Here is a 12,093-nt window from a genome sequence, read left to right on the forward strand (position 1 = left end):
TCAGAGTCCACTATTCAAAGTGGGATATTTTATACACAGACTTAAGTACTGTACTCATTATGTACATAAGTAACTCATAGTGCAGAATGAATAAAATTAATTAAAATCCTTTGAAAGTACAATAGCAGATCTAAAAATGTGACCCCCAATATATGATCCTTTGGGGTGAGACAGTGTTGTCTCTGCTGAAGGCCCATTCCTAGTTTAAATATTGACTTTACTGTTGTGGCTGGAGTCGGCTGTCTAAAATTATAGACAGCCATCCGAGTCAGATGAGGAGAGGCGTGCAGTCACTGCAGTCCAAAAGCAAGTTGAGGTGATTGAATTACACACAGAGACAACATAATAGTTTACTGGTTGTCTTTAGGGCAAAGCTAAGGTTATTTGTGGTACCTGCTCATTATGCTATAATGGCTCAGGGTAGAGGACAGGACACTGAGGACAGTACAGTACAGTACAGCAACTTGCAATGGGGCCTGGCCTTTAAGATACTCAAGGCGTAGAGACACACACAGGCACAACACCAGAGGGAGCTCCACTGATCTCATTCAACGCAGATTCTGCACAAAACCGTTTTATGTGGAAGCACCCGGAAGGAAGTGGACTAAGAAAGGGAAAATATCTACCAAATGGTTCAGGGTTCCCAGATTGAGACATGGGAAACTAAAAAGAAAGAGGTACTGTATTTGAATCATGTGACCTTAGGGTTCATGCAGGCTGATATTGTACCAGTGGCCAGGGGGCAGATTACCAAACTGTCCCAAAGGCCTGAGAGCTCAGGCCAAAGAGCCCCCAGAGCCAGTGTAAAGCCATAGTTATTAACTTTGCACTTCTTGCTTCATAGTCAAATAAGGGCTTAGTCATTCAGTTCAAGCGAATAACAGAGCGCCCTAGTGAAAAACTGAAGGAATAGCCAAACATTCACTTTGAAGACAACACAAGTCGGAGTGTTTATAGGTTTATCAGAGTGCTCCATGCAATACGGCCGCTTCAACAATGAACTGCAAAACAACAGCAGAAGCTCTTGTCCGCTTCTTCTTTTTAGTTATTGTGTGGTGGGGCTTTTAGTGTTCCTGTGCTGTGAATCCTGTCGAGATGCAGGTCAAGGTGAACTTTGAAGGCATGTTTTAATAATTATGCTGTTGTGGTATTCATGGTGTGAATGTGTGTGCTGTAAATGCTGAATTATTGTGCTGTAGTTGGCTAAAAGTTTGTTTATCAGCCCTGCCGGGGAAGACGAGCCTTTTATATGTCGGTGCCCAATGCCCAGGACCCATCATCGTCTCATAATCCGCCAAAGCCCGTTAATTTGAAATATTCCTTCCACGTGTAATATATCTGCTGTCGGGCAGAAACCAACTCCAAAATATTAACTTTTTAGGGAAGAAAACAACAAAAACATGCTTTTAAAACAACACAATACTACCTCGTCAAAGTTGGTATGGTGACTTTATGCACACTTGTCCTTGACTCCTTATATTATCATCACTACATCTCTAGCGGCCTCTAGTGGCAGTGATGTCAGATTTCGGGGGTTTAACTGATTTGTGAAAGAGGGACCTGGGGATCACCGTTGTGTTGGGTTGAGATTAGTGCTTGGGTAACACTTGCTATGCATCCCATGTCTGTACATCCACGAGACTAGTACTAGTCTAGGCATAATAGGCCTGCAGGTGCTCCATGGGAAGAAAATGTAAATACAAATACATAAACATCTATTAATCCAGTGGTTCTCTAAATGGGGTCCAGAGACCACCAGGGGTCCTTGGGGGGGTCCATGGGGTCCACAGCAAAATGTGTTAATACAGCATCACAATGATTTTAACCCCTTTGTCCATGTTTTATACGCTGGCTATTGAAAGATGCCAGATATACAAGCTCGCAAGCAGTTTGAAAAACCTTGAAAGTGTTTGAAACACAAATCTTCTCATGCCGAGGGTCCCTGGCACGTAACATTTTAAGATAGGGGTCAATGACAGGCTAGGTCGACAGCCAAATATATGTATCAATGTCCTATAAGTCCTTACACAAAAGTTTGAGAACTACTGTATTAATCAATAGATCAGAGCTGGGCTTTTATGACATCATAAAATTGTCACAAAAACAACAGGTTATGGGTCGTACATGCTCACACAGTAAATAGTAAATGGTGCATTTATATAGCGCCTTTATCCAAGGCGCTTTACATAGATTGTGCACTACACTCCCCCAATTCCCCCATTCACACACACATTCATACACCGATTGCGGCGGAAGACATGCAAGGTACCAACCAGCACATCGGGAGCAATTTGGGGTTCAGTGTCTTGCCCAAGGACACTTCGACATGTAGACAGGAGGAGCCGGGATTCGAACTGCCGACCCATGGATCATTGGAAGACCTGCTCTACCTCCTGAGCCACAGTCGCACAGAGCCAGTGGCTCTGTGTGCTGGCTCTGTGTGCGACCCTGTATCTTTGTTTTGGTGATGTTGATCTGAGTGGATAGCGCACCAGAAGTCGAAGCGTGTTCGTTACAAGAAAAGTAATTTATCATAAAATTGTCAGCCTGTCCTCTACCCAGCCCAAACCTCACTGGAGATGTTAATCAGCAAGAGTAACATGACCACACAGCTGTATGAATGTTCAGGACTCTTGTAATACTTTGCCAAAATGACATTCTAATGTTCGCCAGTTGTTGTGAACTGATCACACTAATTCACAAACTGAAGGTAAAAATAATACTATTGTAAGAGTTGTCAGGTGAAAACCTGACTGTGAAAGGTTGTTTTTAATATCCTCATCACCTGTCATTACGTGTTGCTGTATTGCTGTCATTGCGTATGTATGAACTTAGGCCTACAGTGCTGTGAAAATGAATTCGCTTTTGTCCCTTGGCGACAATAAAGTTTAATGTCTAAAGTCTTGTGAATAAAAAGATTACCTACCTGCAGTGCATAGCCTTCTGTCTGTCTGTCTGTCTCCGTCTGTCTATCTATCATGTCTGTCTGTCTTCTCTCTCTGTTTATCCATTCCCTCTGGCCACTCCCATAGACTAATTTAGTCATTGGCTGAGCGTCAGATCCTTATTTTCTGCTCTGTCCTGGCTCACTCCTACAAGGTTGTGTTAAGAAGGAAAGGCCATCTACAGCATGGCTAATATGTTGACTTGTAGATTTGATGTGAATTAACCCTCAAAGTCATACAAAGAAAGAAAAGAAGTGTGTGACGTCAGTCACAGAATAAACAGTCACACATGTGTAGAAGGCAAGCAGGTGTAGGCTAGATACTTGTTTATGTTTTGGATTGATTGTTTTACTTCAAATGTCAATTCACGTGTTATGAATATGTTGTGCACACGTCTGTTCTGTACAATTTCAATGTACAGAACAGACGTGTGCATTTTATCACGAGTGCTTAAATCAAAATTTACAAGCTCATACATATCTACCTTCATATACTGTAGATGTCCTTTCCTTCTTGACATAACCCTTGTAGGAGTGAGGAACTGAGGATAGCGTTGAGGACAGAAGCCGCTGAGACACACCCACACCCAGCTGTTTCCACTTCCTCGTTATCCTGACAATCAAATGCATTGATTCATCATTTCATCAGATCCTGTGGCTTACACAACTGACTGTTCCCTCGTCATCAACGACGTCATATACACCTGATTCTGTGTATTGACAAAACATAAGTATTTATTTATATACATTTATTTTTAATACAGCATCAATCAATTTGACCATGCAATCCATATTGTACCATTACTGCTATTACAAAATAAAAGCAGATATACAAGCTCACAGCACGTCACTTCATGCGAGCTTGTACATCTGCTAACTACTATTAAATTATGTTTTTATAAAAGTATTTTGAATGTTCTTCTATTCTGTATACAAGTTAGGCTGTGACCCCTAAAATAATCTGGGGGTCACTTGGAATGTAAGAGTTTAGGCATTATATTTTGTTGTATTTCAGACATATTAGGAAAATCTACATTGTGAGCTTGTAGATCTGCTATTTTCACACATTTATTGTGTATTTTTGGCAAACGTTCATGATGTCCCCATACAGTATATGGTATTCCATGTGAATGTAGTCAGAAACAACAGGAGATGAAACACAAGATAACCTAAATATTAGTGTAGCCTCTCAGCAGGTGTTGAAGTCTACCCAGAATGTGGGAACTGCACTCGATCGTGTCATCTTGTGAAAACAGACTGACATGATTTATGGTAAATAAATAGCAGTGCAACCGAACCAGCTTTTGCCCAGTAAATAAATGTAAAGCTTACCTTTACATTTACAGGGCTTCAAAAATTGTCAAATACAATCATGCTTGTTATACCTTACTTACATAGCCACTCTACAATCTCACGACATGCTGCGTTGCGAGGTAAGCTTGTAGATCTGCTAGTTTTGCCGAATGTTCCCCCCAGCATACGTACGCTGGGGTTCAAGTGGTTAAAGGACAAAGCTACGTAGCAAGATTAATTTGCATTTCTTTCCAACATATAACACTAATAAAGGAAACATTAAATACTTACATGTTTTGTCAATACACAAAACCAGGTGTAAAATGAAATGTAAGTGCTGCGAACGCATGGCTGGCTGAAATGACTCACTACTAGAGACTTGCAGTAGCATTCCTCTCTGCTTCTCACAGACTGTGGACTCTCTCAGAGAAGTATACTTTCCCTACTAACCCATGGTCCATTGTCCAGCTGCATTCCTTAAATACTGCATAAAGGAACAACCCACCTCACCATGACAAGAAAATCCCTTTTAAGTCACTCTCCAGTCAGGAAGATAGAGTATTACCCATGGGGATAAAAGTGGTGAAACTAATTTTGATGGGGACCCTCTGGGACCTCCCACACCAAGGACCCCACTTTTTTTATGCAGTTTAGAGACTAGGATTACTGCATGTTTTTTGTGAGGGTATTTATTACTCTAGGGGACAGTAGACGGGGAGAACATGCAAACTCCACACAGAGGGGCCCTTTCGCCAACCCCCCCCCCCCCCCTCGGGTATGGGCACTGATGACGCGGAGGAGGCATGCCGCCAGCACCCACAGCGTCCCGAGCGGGAATCGAACCCAGGACCTTCTAGCTGTGGGCACTCTTATGTCATCATACATAATCTCATTCTGGCCAATCACAATTTGCGTCACACTTTTGTCTACACAGACCATAATCTATGACACAGACCCTCAAAGCTGGACATAGGGGGGGGGGGGGGGGGGGGGGGGGCGATAGCCCCTCAAAAGTAACTTCAACATGATTCAGCATTCCCTTCCTTGGGAAATAATGTGTTTCTAAGATAATTATGCTTTTTTGTAACTTGATTCAGATTGAGCCAATCTTGGCAACATAAAACCTTGTCAGACTTCTATTTCATCACTAAGCCATCATCAGACATAATTGGTTAGAGATACAGGCCTGCTTTATTCTGGGTTTGAACAGTGATGAACAGAACAGTGCAGTGCTTCTCAAAGTGGGGTATGGGGACCTATAGCCACTGTCGCCACAGCTGGTCCTTGATGGCTTACCATGTGGTCCCCACCCAGAACAATTTGGAAGTGTATCCACTTAAGCCCCATTTTGTAGGCTACTCTACTTCAGCTCTTTAAATATACCTGCTATTTTTGAACTTTTTGAAGCATTTTGAAAGTCTTAATATGTAACAGTAGAAAGCCTATGCCAACGTTTATGCGTTTAACTTGTTAAGCTATAGTAATAAATAACTCTCGTGAAGTGAGGGGCGCTCTTGTCATCATATAATGAATACATCATCATCAAACTACAGTAGGCTACATGTTATTTGGTACACAAACACACTCAATAATCAAATCAGTAGACTGTACTGGCTGTCATTTTCATCAAAATAAATAGCGTATTAATGCCCACCAACATACAAGACGCTTGAGTTGCAAACACTATGAGATTGTAAAACAAGCAAACGTCCTACACAAAAATATAGATAACAGAGTACATTTCACATCGAAGGGTAAATCAAATAATTACTTCCTATAACGAGAAAATAATACAAACATTGGGAAAAGGGAGAAAGAAAGGGAGACTTACTGCTCTCCTGAAGGCACACGTGGAACGTGTTTGTTCAACAAGCTTAATTAGCAATCAATATACTGTGCATCACCTGCTAACAATGAGAACAGCGCCCCCCAAAGGCTAAACATTAAAGTGTGTGTGTGTGTGTGTGTGTGTGTGTGTGTGTGTGTGTGTGTGTGTGTGTGTGTGTGTGTGTGTGTGTGTGTGTGTGTGTGTGTGTGTGTGTGTGTGTGTGTGTGTGTGTGTGTGTGTGTGTGTGTGTGTGTGTGCGTGTGTGTTGGCCTGGCATTATAAACAAATGTCCCCATAGAACAGTGATTTTAAAACGTTTTTATGTCAAGGACCCCCAAATTAATATGTAGCCTATTTGTCCGTGGACCCACCATCATTCTGTGCCAAGGCTCCCCATTCTTTGAGAGACACATGGTTAGTTCATATGGTTATTTCAGGGCTTGACCGAATCTGTAATTATTTTGGTGAAACAACAAAGCTTTCACCTTTGGAATTGCATTATGGAATGTAGCCTACACATTGTTCAATTTTTTTATTGTATGTGTAATCATTTATGTGTAGGTGTAACGCCTGGGATTCAAACTCAGGCCTCCCACGTGAAAGTTCAACATCTTAACCACTGGACCAAAGGGATATCCCTCTGGACTAACGGAGATAATAGACTTTTGAGGCCATCAGGCAGAGGCTATGAGCCACTGCTACATAGGCCTAATTATATAATATTAATATTGTATATAATTAATAATTATGATTAAAGTGATTGGGTGCTATAGGCCTATTAACACATGTTGCTATATTAACTATAGGCTTCTTTAGCTGGGGACCCCCTGGTAGACCCCACATAGAGAAGCACTGCCATATAGAAATCTGTCGTAATGGATCACTGCGCCTCACCACTGATCATAACACCTTGTAGCTACATGTGGCCAGAGAAACGAGTAACCCTCACTGGATGTTGTTACCGTGGCAGACAATGTTGAACTAAGGTCAGGGGAGCTGCTTGGAGACCATGGAGTTATGGCCCTGTAATGAAAACAAGAGCAGCAACCTGAGAAATCTCTCATTCAGCCACCTGAACTCAATGCATGCAGCGGTTGCACATACGCAGCCATGGGACATGCACACATAAGACATCAACGGGGGCTTCCTTCAGCCCCTGCCCTAATAAACAACTGCCCTTTCCAGACCCCACGGATGCAGCATAAAACTACATGGTGAAAGAAATGTAAATGCCACCCATTTTGGTGTTGGCATCATGTTATGCTTTAGCTATTGAAAAATAGCAGATCTACAAGCTCATATCGCGCCACCGAGTGGCGCGATACGAGCTTGTAGGTCTGCTATTTTTGAAAAATCAAAGAACAACTGACATTTTTTAGAATCTGATCTCAGGTCAGAATGGGTTCATCAGACCAGTGTGTGTCCGGCGGAAACCTCGTATGAATCTGATCTCAGGTCAGAATGGGTTAAGTGTGCCCTCTTACGGGATTTCAGCCCCTGCCTCTCTAACACTCTCTGCACGTACACCTAATGTGTTTTTAGAATGCTGTGATAAGTATTATGTATGGCGAGGGTTCGCAATAAACCTTTCAGGCCGCGACCCCTCCAGGGGTCATCAATAATATATAATAATATAATATAATATAAATGTGTCTGTGGCAGGACTTGGCCTGGTCCGTAGCAATTGTTTTATTTCGTTTCTTTTTTTTTTACAGACCAATATCATGTTCTTATTTTGATCATAGACCCTGAAATTACTGGATGTCAGTCTCCAGGTTTTCTTCAGAATATGTTCTTTATGACACTGATTTACTTACTGACACTATGTATGGAACATTATAGGAGTCCACTATAGGATGCTCTGAGAATTACAGACCTGTATAATAATCATTTAGGGCTATCTCTTCATGCGTTTGTCTATAGCCTACTCGTTGTGTATGTCCACGGCAAAAATATAATATAATTTTGACAAAAATGCCACAACGCCTTATACTGCGTACCTCTGAAACAGACACACCATTCACAAGTTTCAGTAAATCAGTTTTGATCCCTCGAGAATTGGGTTAGATACATCCAGGTCAGCATGTTAAATATTAACTTGCCGTGTGTCATCACAGCAGTTTGTACTCCTCACCTCAATTGCTTTACTTGTTGCAGATATATTGACATAGTGCTGATCTGATGAAAATACTAAATATAGCTGCTAGCAGCAATACCATGGGGCCAACTAAGCAATAAGAAAATTCACACCCGTGTGAACTGAGTGGTGCAGGCTGCTAAACACACCACTGGCTGGCTGCAGTTATAGTTATAGTGCTCAGTGTGAATGGCCCATTTAGGCTGCTCAACAGTGCCACTTCAGGTCAGCCCAGAGGTGTTGCAGCTGTTGGTACCCCAAACTGACATACGGACAGACGGACACACATGGCAAGTCATTGGAGTGGTTAGGCATCGCTTAAAACACACACACACACATATATATATATATATATATATATATATACACACACACACACACACGTACACACACGTACACACACACACACACACACACACACACACATATACTGTATATATCCCCAATATTCACAAAAATCCATAGAAACATACTGTAGCACAGTCTTTCTCAAAGTGGGTCCATGGCAGGGCAGGGGTCCCCACCAAAATGTGTTACTATGATCATTTTACCAACTTAATCCATATGTTATTCAATAATAATATTAATATTTTTGAAAGTATTATACATAGCATACAGTACATTGTATAGCGCGCACACACACGTTTTTGAGGATGTGTAACTCTTACTGTGTGTGTTTCTGTTTCTCTTTTTTTTCCCACAGTTTTGTTTATTCAAGATTCAGGGTATACAGTAAATGTGACACACCCATGCGTTTCTGTTTCTCTGGCAAACTCGAGAACTAGCCTATAAGTGAAGTCAAGCCTGGGACCGAGGCTATAGGTGAAGTAGTCATTTAGCATCTCATGAGTACTGGCTGAGCGCACGTGCGCGCACACACACACACACACACACACACACACACACACACACACACACACACACACACACACACACACACAGTAGTGTTAGAAAGGTATGCTTAAAAACGTACCTATTGCTTTGCGAGGTATTTAGGCTTCTGTGTCCAACTTGAGAACGAGAGGAGTAATTCAGCACCACATGACTACTGGCTGCTTAATTTAATTTCTGGAGGCTGGACCACAAGGTTTAAAAACTCAAGGACTGCTTGTAGTATCAGGGGGAGGAGACTACTGAACTCGTACACGTACATTTAGCTGTAGGAATAACATTCATTCATATAAACAACTTCTCAAACTTGTTCATGTCGAGGATTCCAAAAATGTATTTGACCAGTGACCACGTACCCCCATCTGAAAAAAGGTTTGTGAAATTGTGCGAGGGACCCCCAGAATAGGAAGATTTATGTCAAAAGAAATCCGCAGGCCTTGACCGCTGGCGTAGTGGTCCAACAAGCAACTATAGGTCACAATGTACCCTGACTGCGCATTGCGGGTTCGAGTCCTGATCCCAGATGGCCTTTTCTACGAGTCACTCCCCATCTTTCTCCCCATTTCCTCTTAGCTTATTGTCCTATCAATAAAGGCATACAAATCTAAAAAAAAAATGTATCTTAAACAAAATCAGCAAAATCATTCAAATTATTTCAATAAGTATTGTCATCAAGGCCCAGGCGGTGGCGTAACCGTCTGGGCACCCGACTGGTAATCCAGTCGCAGTGTGCCGCGGGTTCGACTCCCGAGCCCGACACGGCCTTTACTGCATGTCTTCCCCCATCTCTCTCCCGTTTCCTGTCAGCCTACTGTCTGTCCCTTCAAAAAACCAATAAAAGGCGTAAGCCGCAAAAAAACATATAAAAAAAAAAGTATTGTCATCAAAATGTTAAGTATTCATTATGTACAAGTGAGCTTGTAGATCTGCTATTTTTGAATAACCAATGGGTAAATTGATAAAGTGGTTACAGTGATTGTGATGATACAGTGGTGCCCCCTGGAACCACCGCAGGCAGCTCTTGTTCTCTACAAAGACGGTCTTTATCTAGAATTAGAGCGCAGACGTCTACAAATTAAGGACTTTGAGTCAAATTTCATAAACCTCTAAACTACCATCCTGCCCAATCTGCCTCCTTCACCGTGTCCCCAATGCTCTTATCGTTTCTAACACTTTCACCAACTTTTAGTTGAGAAAGAAACTGCTCTTGAATCAGTGCTTATCACCTTGATACCTATGGGTATGGCCTCGCCTTTTCTGTCTCAGAAGATATTTAAATCAGTCCAGCAGCAACCTATTTTCTCAATACATAAAATTGTGTTAATGCAAGATCATAACACATCTCTATACTTATCATCTTGTTTGTCGTTTTAATGTTCTTAAACACAGATATCAAAAGCAGATCTACAAGCTTAGAACGTGCCACAAAGTGACGTGATTTGAGCTTATAGATCTAATTTGCTACAGTATCTTTGAATTTCAATCCAGAAAAGTAACAGTCCTGGACATACTGTATGAGGTTTCCACCCGACAAAGAGAAGTTGTTACTTCTTGTCATTCTTCTAATTAAGTTTCGGTTTCTCCATTTCAAAGGTTTCAAATTTTTTAGAGTTCATTTTCTGGTAAACTGAGCCGGGCCATGAATCAGGCCCAAAGTCATGGCATAAACTGATCTCTTAATTCTTCAGTTTCCCCCACTGACTCCGTAATTGTGTTATGAGATTATCTTAATCCATTTAGCCGCTTGGTAAACCATCCCCATCACCTTGGTGGTTTCAGGAGACCTTTGTGTGAGAATTGTCGAGTTACACATGTGCTCTCATTAAACCCACTAACCCATCAAGACCTCTCATTAAACCCACTAACCCATCAAGACCTCTCATTAAACCCACTAACCCATCAAGTCTTCTAAATCAGTTTCCTGAAATACGCATTCAGTGGTTCTCAAACTGTTTCATGTCAACGAAACGGACCCCATCACCCCCTCTCATATAATTAGTCGCTATACTTATGATTGATTATATGTACCTAATTTCTTTCTTTTTTTTGTGGCTTTCGCCTTTATTTTATTTTATTTTTTTATAGAGGGACAGATAGTAGGCTGACAAGGAAGATGAGATGAGAAGAGAGAGATGGGGGAAGTGACATGCATTAAAGGCCGTCGGGATCGGGAGTCGAACCCGCGGCACACTGCCAGACTCGGACTACCGGCCACGGTGCCTGGACCATTGAGCCACAGGCCAGGCCTTATGTACCTTATTTTCAGTACATTGTTGTTCATCATGTTATTCATCTGATACATTATAATTGGTAGCTTGTAAGAACCAAGATGTCTCCACTAGGCCGGATAGCTATTGTTTTGGTACAGCCCATCTTGTTATGGTTCAGTTAGTCCTTTGTACAAAAGCATAACCATCACTTCACCACCTATTGTCTTGACTCCCATTTGCTTCCACAACATAAAACTTTTCAAGATTTTGTGGTGCTTGTGGATCAATTTTTCAATAGCCAAACTAAATCATGGTTCCCTTTTTTTCTTGGCTTTTTTCTGCCTTTATTTATAGTATACGATACAGACAGGAAATGGGACGAGAGACGGGGAGTGACACGCAGAAAAAGTCGTGGATCGGGACTGGAACCCGCGTTGAGCTATACATTCACCTGTGGCGGCAGAGGCTGAGCGGTAGAGTGGCCGGTAGAGCAGCCAGATGGAGAACTGCAAGGCTCCCAGTTGGACCCCAGGCTCCCCCAGAGTTGGTGTCAAAGTTCAGTGCCCTTGATCAAGACACTGAACCCGATGTGCAGGTTGGTGCCTTGCATGATTACCTCCGCCATGGGTGTATGAATGGGTGAATGAAATGCACAAAGCGCTTCTGGATAAAAGTACCATTTTATATTTTGTTGTGCACCTTATTCTTGGCCCTTCTCCAGGGTGGCACCATTGCAACATCTGGTCACACAATGCAGGTAATCAGTGTGTTACCAGATTTTGCAAGAGAA

The 12,093-nt window shown here is 42.0% G+C and overlaps 1 protein-coding gene across 1 annotated transcript in view; it reads right to left on the bottom strand.

Moving 5' to 3' along the window:
* Positions 1-4,633, bottom strand: part of slc2a9l2 (solute carrier family 2 member 9, like 2) — a 214,672-nt gene extending 210,039 nt beyond the window's left edge. The window contains exons 1-2 of the mRNA XM_083770450.1: positions 4,529-4,633; positions 3,430-3,557 (exon numbers count right to left, since the gene is read on the bottom strand). The gene's annotated coding sequence lies outside the window, so the exon portion shown is untranslated. The remainder of the gene's footprint in view (positions 1-3,429; positions 3,558-4,528) is intronic.
* Positions 4,634-12,093: the final 7,460 nt, after the last annotated feature.

The sequence above is a fragment of the Protomyctophum parallelum genome, assembly GCF_964188405.1.
Source record: "Protomyctophum parallelum genome assembly, chromosome: 8".
NCBI lineage: Eukaryota > Metazoa > Chordata > Actinopteri > Myctophiformes > Myctophidae > Protomyctophum > Protomyctophum parallelum.